Source organism: Mastomys coucha, unplaced genomic scaffold (genome assembly GCF_008632895.1).
Source record: "Mastomys coucha isolate ucsf_1 unplaced genomic scaffold, UCSF_Mcou_1 pScaffold23, whole genome shotgun sequence".
NCBI classification, from domain to species: Eukaryota; Metazoa; Chordata; class Mammalia; order Rodentia; family Muridae; genus Mastomys; species Mastomys coucha.
The window spans coordinates 6,934,994-6,943,663 of record NW_022196906.1 but is presented as its reverse complement, the minus strand read 5'-3'; the positions used below and the strand labels follow the sequence as shown (position 1 = coordinate 6,943,663).

The following is an 8,670-nucleotide window of genomic DNA, read 5'->3' as shown; positions in this document are numbered from 1 at the left end:
ATGAGATGGGTGACATGGAAAAAGATAGCACTAGGAGGGATGACTGGAATGGTGGGCTCATTTTCAGGGCAAGATAGAAACCTATTACAATGGAAACTCCCTGGAATCTATGAGGGTGGCCCTAGCTAAGACTCCTAATCAGAAATACAGGGCCCAAACTGGCCAGTTTCTGTAACCAGACCAGGTTTCCAGTGGAGGGACTGGAACTTCTAGACAGGGACAGATCCTTCAATCTACAATTTGTTCAGCCTGCAAATGTGTTTGAGTAAAGGTGGTGCAGAAATAGTGAGAGCAACTAATGAACTTGTTCCAACGTGAGAACCATACTTTGGAGGGATCCCAAGCCTGACATTGCCTGGATGGACAGGTTCCAGAGGCTGGATAGTCCAGAGACCTAGGAAAGAACCAAATATGACTAAGCGAAGAAAAAAAATCAGTGAAATTATTTTTAATTATATTCTACTCTACTCAGTGCCTAGCAGAATTTCCACCAGATAGTCTTCCTTCAGCAACTGATGGGAGTAGATGCAAACGCAAAGACTCACAGCTCAAGGAGCTCAAAGAAACCAGTGTTAGAGGAGAAGGAAGGATCATAGCAGCCAGAGGATTCAGGGACACCAGAAGAACACAGCCCACAGAATCAACTAACCTGGTTTTCATAGGGTCTCACAGAAGCTGAAGTAACAAACACAGACCTTGTATGGGTCTGAGGTAAGTTCTCTGCTTATTTGTTATGGCTGAGTAGTTTGATGTTCTAATGAGAGTCCTAACAGTGGAGCAGATGGTGTTACTGAGCCTGCTTTTGTCTGCTTTGGGGCACACTTTTTCCTACTGCTTTGCCTAGTTCAGACTTGATATGATGGCTTGTACAGAGATTTATTGTAACTTGTGGTGCCATGTTTGGTTGATGTCCCTGGAAGGCCTGCTCTTTTCTGAAGGGAAATAGAGGATGAGTGGATCTGAGAGAGAGAGAAGGTCAGTGGAAGGGGTTGGGAGTTGTGGAGGGGGAGGGGAGTCTGCTTTGGGGATGTAATATATGAGAGAAGAATAAAAAAGTATCAATACAATCTTTACACACAGATTTTATCAACACATTAAACAGTTCATATATCATAATGCAGGTGTTTTCACACCAGGATTGCAAATATTTTCAACATGTTAAATAAATTTAATGCAGAATATAAATAGAATAAACGACAAAAATCTCATAATCACTTGAATAAATGCAAAATCTTTCTATGATTAAAAACTAAGAAAAATTATAACACAAGATTGATTTATATTGGCATTGTCAAGGCTTTGACTGAAAAATTGACAGCCAATATTTTACAAAATGAAGTAAAATAGAAATTATTGACTAGGTCATGAATAAAACAATAGTGTCTTCTCTTTCAAATTTTATTCAGTATAGTTCTTAACCCATTCAATTGAGCAAACAGAGAAATAAACATGAAATAATTAAGTCAATCTATACCCACTTATAGACAAAATTATTTTTTTGAATTATAAAGAAAAAATTTATTAGGTTTATAGTTCTGTGGTACAAAGCTGAACAATATCATCACAGGATAAAATCTTGTTGGCAGAGCCCTGAGGCAATAAATGGTATGACAAAGCAAGCAAGAGGGAAAGACAAAGTTGGTGTCCATGTGTGTGTTTGTATGTGTGTATGTGTTCTGGTCATTCCCTTCTTAGGAAGCCTCTAGGATTCAATCATGGGGCTCTACTGTAAGATCCTTTTTTTTTAACTTTATACAAAATTTTATTACACAAAGTTTGTTACATAATTGATACTTCTCTACTTTGTACACAAACATTTCTACCCTCCACAGAAAGGCTGCTTCTGAACTTGTCGTGTGGTGACAGTGCTATAGTCCTGATGTTAACGGAACAGTAGAGATGCCTCAGTGATTTAAGTTGAAAGCAAGACACTGCTATATGGCTCTTGTTCCCAGCATCAGGAATGTATAAATGTCTTTATTCAAAATTACAAAATAAATTATCTGTAGGCATGGACAATGACAACAGTAAACCATTATATATTGTCAAAGTAAACCAGTAACTGATGGTTCCACTGATCAGCCAGTTTTTTTTTTTCAGGTGACTTCTGTGAAGTTATTGGTGAAAAATCTGACTTGAGCTTCCTGTCATAGTTCATTGATAAGGTCAAAGCACTAGTCTAGGAATTTGAACATGCCACCTCCCATATCTTCTCCCTTTCTACCCATTGTGCCCATCCCAGGATCCTTCTATAGTCTAAGAATTTCTGTCAGTAAAGTTTCAGCTGTAGTTAGCAAAGAGGCTGCCCCAGCAGCATCTAGTAATGCAGTTCTTACAACCTTTGTTGGACCAAAGATTCTCTTTTCCACCATGTTCACAAAATCTGCAAGCATGGCCCCAAAACCAACTTCTGAGGAACTCTACAGAATTTTCTCTGTCAAAGACCCTTCAACACCAGCATTCTTAGCAATTGTCATTGCAGGAACTTTAAGTTCTTTTTTAATAATGTCTGTACCTAGTTTCTGATCTTTGTTAGCAGGCTTTAATGAGTCCAAGGCTGAGGTGCATTGAAGCAGAGCACAGCCCCTTCTTAGAACAATGCCTTCTTCAACAGCTGCTCTTGTAGCACTGAGAGCACCTCTATCTCTGTCTTTCTGACTGTAACTTCTGACTGAGAAGTAACTTCAACATCACTTGTCCCTCCAACCTTCAACACAGTTACTCCATCTGAAAGTTCAGCAAGTCACTCATTCAGCTTTTCCTTTTCATATTCACTAGTTGTGATAGCTCGGTGTTCAGTGACTTCTTGAATATGTTTTTCAATGTGAGCTTTGTCATTTTTTTCAAAAGCATGGCATCATTTTTGGTGACAATGACCTTTCCATTTTTTCCTAAGTCATTCAGTGCTGAGACTCTTAAATTTGATAATTACTCACGGGAAAGCAATAGGGTCAAACATAAGCATATACAAATTAGTAGTTTTTCTATATCCTGGCATTGAAATCATTGAAAAACATGTCAAGAAACACCCTCATTCTTAATAGAGTGAAAAAAATCACACATGCCTACACTGAAAAGATGTTAACCTCTGAAATAAAAACTGCAAAATGCTGAAAAAAGAAATTGTGCAGGTCAGTATGAAAAGAAAAGACTTCCCATGTTCATGTATGTGCAGAATTGATATTATTATGATTATAGATCCAATGAAATTTCTATTAGAATTTCAGTGGCATTATTCATTTAAATAGAAATGATGACCCTAATACTGATATAGAAACAAAAAATATTCAGAATCACCAAAGCAACCCTGTGGGAAAGGACCAATACTGGAAAGACCATACTATCATAGTTCTAGCTACATGGGAATCAAACAGAGCACACAAAGGCAACCATATGAACCCATGGAAGAGCATAAATTGTTCCTAAATCAGATCACATAGTACAGCCATAGGTACCAAAGATTATTCTGGATAAAATCCTATCTGAAAAGTTGTGTTTATAGAAAAATGAACCCTGATAGCTGAATAAAATTCAAGTCAAAATGCATCAGACATTCACGTTTTACCTATAACTTTGAAACTGATAACATTTGACTGCATAAGTAGAACTCCAACAGCAACAGAGAATTAGATTTGGCAAAAGTGTTTGCTTTGAACCACAAAGGTTTGCACAGCAAAACCAAGCAAACCAAACCAAACTAAACCAAACAAAATTAAATTAAACTGAACCAAAACAAACCTAAAAACCAAAAACCAAAAACCAAAAGCAAAAACAAAAAAACCCAAAAAACAAAAAAACAAAAACCCTAAACACTATAGCAAGAAATCCAAAACTATCAAGAATGTGAAGACATTTCAGAATGGAGAAAATCTTGGCCAGCTATTCATGCAACTAAGGGTTGATATTAATAATATACACAGAACTCTATAAGTAAAACATCAAAAGAGCAAAAACTCAACAGATAAGTGAAAATGAGATGATGAACACTTTCAAAAGACATAGAAATGGATGATAAATACAGGCAAGATATTCAACGTCTTTGGATGCGATGCATATGAAAATGCAAAAGAAAACCACATTGTGGATTTCATTTTCAGTCCCTGTGGTTGCCCTCAAGAAAGTTATACAAGGCCAACATTTGTAGGGATATAAGAGGAAATGGATTCTACACTGCTAGATAAAAGGCTATACTGTGGAAAATACTATCTGCAAAACATGGAAATATCGTTTAATCTATCCATACTACTCCTGGATATATCCAGAGTCATCTAAGTCAACATACTACATATCTATATTGTATCTGTGGTCACAGCCCTTCTTGAAGTAGCCAACTTCTAGAATAAGTACATTATGTATAAATAGGTAAGTGAGGAGGGAATAATATCTTTACAAAGATATGTAAAAATTTTAGAGAATAATCTATCCACAAGGAATGGAATTATATTGTATTTGAGTTTCAGAAGAATTCTCCTTGTTAGTAAAATCAGAAGCATTTTTATCATCTGCCCTATTTTGCTTAGTATAAAATGTTATCCAATGTCTTTGATATTGTCAAAATTGTCAGTATCTCCTTCTAAAATTTAAATAATACTTGATTATTTATATGCTTGTCATTTCTTTAACCATATCCATTCATCAGTGGATACTTAGATTATTTTCATATCTGGACTATGTTGATATGCTACTGATATAAGTGCAATTGCAAATGAAAGAGGAGATATTACAAGGAATAGCTCAGAGGTAGAAAGCATCACAAAGGGACTATTATAAATAATTATGGGGCAACAATAACATGGCTCAGTGGAAAGTAAAGAATCTCTAGGCACATGACATCTGTCAAGGATGATGAAAGAAAATAAAAATGAAAAGCAGGCCAATTACAGATACAGATATTATCTAAGTTGCAATTACAAACACAGTGACGTAAAGTATGGAACAGGTAGCACCATGGCAGGATTTTAAAATGTCAGCAAACAGTACCAGTCCTTTGTAATTGCTCCTGACATAGAAGTCAATTCTCAAACAATGCCATGTCTGTATCTAGTTATGTGATCACTGTCTATAGACTATGTTTCCTATCACCTTTTAAAGTATCTTCTAGTGTCATTTATTGAGGCCAGGTGATATGTCTGTAAATCCAGGTAAATAAATCCTGGATGTAAGATGGCACACTTTTCATTCTGTTCCTATTGCTGGGTCTAATGTAGGTGATGGATATTTCTAACATCCCTAGCATCCTGTCCTCCCATCTCTCGATCTCAGACCCATCAGAATATAACTGAAAGGGTCCTTTAGTATTTCTAACTATAGTCCACTGCTGTGATTGATCTTGTTAGACTTTTTGGTAGAATTTGAATATAGGGAGGAGGGATCTTCCTTGTGAGATTCTAGTAGTTTCTTGGTGATAAACTTCACAAATTATGTGGGAGCCCCTTTGACTCAATAGCCCAATGATGCTTTTATTCCTTTTGATTGTTTAAACTCTACTTTCTAGAACTCATAAAAATGACATAAATGTATTTTCATCAACACTGCTCTAAGCTGTACTAAATCTTCAGAAGTGGCTCCCCATTGCTGCGCTATTCTTCTGGGATATATCCCTGTATATCTTTCCACTGCTGAGTTATCCCTTTCCATAGATCCATGTCTATCTTTCCACTGCTGAGTTATCTCTCTGCATATGCCTTGTATTTATCCCTCAGTTTCTGCCCTTCTGCAGTTATTCCATTTTAAGTTATCCCAGCCTTATCTAATTCTTAAAATGGACATAATAATTTCCAAATTCTTTGCATATGAAAGTGGAAATGAGAAACTTGGAGAGATCATTTAGATTTTTAGTAGTGGTGGTTTTGTCTAAATTTGTATTATTGGGACAAAAATTTAATTTGTGATGGTTATTGTTTTGTGTGTGGCTGTTCCATGACAGTTTGAGCCCCCTTTCCTTCCATTCCCTTCAATTCTCTCTACTTTCTCTCTTACTCTCCCTATCCCTGCATTGCACCCCCTTTCTCTCCTATCCTCTTTCCTGCTCTCCCCTCTCCTCCCTTTTCTCTTCCTTCTTCACCCTACCTCATCTCTCTCTTTCCCCAGTGTCTACTTTCCTTCTTTTCCCATCATTGGTACCTTTTCACCATGTGCTGATACAGTGTGGCTGATGTATAAGGCTCTGAGGTTGATGGTGTGTTGCACTTTCATATCTGCTTTTCAAATTACACCAACTTGACTGGTCTTACTTTATAAGGAATTTGTGCACATGGACTCATTATGCCTTTTGGACTTAAAACAACTACGATTTTCTTAACTCTGCATCATTCATTGTTCCTGCCCAGTCAATGCTATGTTTGCTGATTGCATGTGTAGCTTTAAAAGAACATTTCCAGAAATTAATAACAGATGTAGAAATTTGGTACTTGAAAGATGAACTGGTTAATGCTTAGCTTGATAACTGTGTTTGCCACTCCTATGTCTCCTGTGAAAACACTTTTCCAGATTACCTTTAAAGTAAACACTTTTCAGAGCATTCTCTTATCTAAATCTCATACTTACATGATGGGATTACTGTTGTTACCATGCCTGGTTTGCTGAGGAGGAATTTTATAGGCTTCGAATGATGGTGGCAAATTTGGAACCTAGCTTTATCACTCTTCATCTAAAAATGGCTGCACAGAAATCCCCTCTGCTCTATTTGTTATGTATGTTCTTGCCTCAGCCCTGCTAATGCCACCATCCGTTATCGCAAATCCTGCAAGCTGCAGTAGGACCACAAATCTCATTCTGACACTACAGACCATAGAAACTGAGCAAGGATTTCTGTTATCTATCAACAGCTGAGACACATTGTTTCTCCTTACTCTGTCTGTATGCCTAAATGTACCATCAAGCCTATGAAACAGTGCTTCTGAGACTGAGAATCAACTGGCCAAGAAGTATATGAAGATGAAGAAGGGTCTGTAAAGACAGGATACCATGGCAAGGGGACATCCCAGCCACCTGTGACAGAAAATTTTTATTTTTAAGCTCAGGATGCAGGAGCATTCTGTGTGCAGCTGCAGGTACTAGGAAGCCAATCCTAGTTCCAACAAAGGGATCTTGTCTCTAAACCTTGAGACCTGTGTGTGCACTGTAACATTTATGATACATTTGTCCTTTGGTGAACTAAAGTGGTTGACATTTCTACTTTAGGCTGTAAAGTACTGGAGGGTATTAAGTGGGTAGTTTAAAACTCTGTGATTCGTGAAATAAAACAGTGAGAGGACCATATTATCTGATCATTGTCACAGCCAGTTTGAGCAGCTTATCTGCTTTCTTTGCATCTGGTTGTAGAGATAAACTATCTTTAACATCATAGCCTGAATGTGCCAGTGAGCCACTGGAAGCTTTCTGATTGACGTTCACAGAGGCTTCTCAGTCTGCTGTCTTAACATTTCCAGTTGGGAATCAGTTACTAAGCAGGCTTTACCACACCATGGTTTTCCAGTGGTCCAGTAATTAGATTTGTGAAAATAATGTGACTAAAGAATAGAGATTTTTTTCAATGTTGATAACACCTTGGCTATCTTCGTTAAAAATCTAAATACCATTGATTATGGGGGGTTTAATTTATGACTGTGTAGGGCAATTCTTTATAAATGAATCCTTGCCTTTCCCAAGAGCATTCAGCGCTCCAGTTGACAGAAAATCATTTAGCAGGAAAGGGAATGTTTAATATTGCCTTGGGGCATAACTCAGGTACTCACTTTAATACATGCTTCTCATCCTGGAAAGAATTGATAAGCAACGTCTCCCAAAGTAAAATATTCTGATGTAACTGAGCCTGGGATCAACGGAGATAAAAGTTTTTGAGGATAGATCAGTGCTGCTGGAGGCTTCCCCTGAGGAGCTTTCTCTATTACTTTCGGGCAAGTGGGAAGGCACGAAGGGATTTTCTGGATTCTTCATAATCAGATTCAAATCTCTCAGAGAGCAGTAAATAGATATTTGAAAAGATGGTTGCATGCATGGACTTTTGTTCCTTCTGGATTTACTCTCTCTCCAATTATATCAGAAAGGCTGAAAATCAATGTGAAGTGAAGTCTGCAAAAAGGTCGTAATGGAAGTATTCAACATTGTGGTGATTTAGAGCATCACTTGTTCTTAAGAGATCAATTGACCCTTGTGTTTATATGCCAGTGTGGGTATGTGTATGTACATGTGTGTGTGTGTGTGTGTGCAACTATTAATAGCACCCTTATTCACCCTAAAACATCTTCATTTATGAGTTTTTATTTTTCTATATTTAAGAAGTGTTCTGATTAGTTTTAATTGTCAGCTTGATACAGAGTAGAATCATATTATAAGAGAATCTTAATGAGAGATTTGTTAGAGCAGGTTGACCTGTGGGCATATCTGTGGAGGATTTTCTTGGTTGTTATTTGATATAGAAAGATTCAAAATCACTGTGGGTGGCACCATTCCCTAGGCAGGGGATCCTCGACTTTAGAGGAGCAGAGAAAGTATTACACATATATGAATATACATCTTTCTGCTCTTGACTGTAGATGTAATATAACCAGATAATGTAACCAAAATTCCCTTAGTTGCTTTTTGTCAGGATATTCTATCACATCAACAGGAATCAAACCTCAATGAGGTCAACTCATGTTATGAAGGCACTTTAAATTTAGACCAGCC

At 37.2% G+C, this 8,670-nt stretch overlaps 1 pseudogene; it reads right to left on the bottom strand.

The window, feature by feature from the left end:
• Positions 1-2,174: 2,174 nt before the first annotated feature.
• Positions 2,175-6,195, bottom strand: LOC116072604 (annotated as a pseudogene).
• Positions 6,196-8,670: the final 2,475 nt, after the last annotated feature.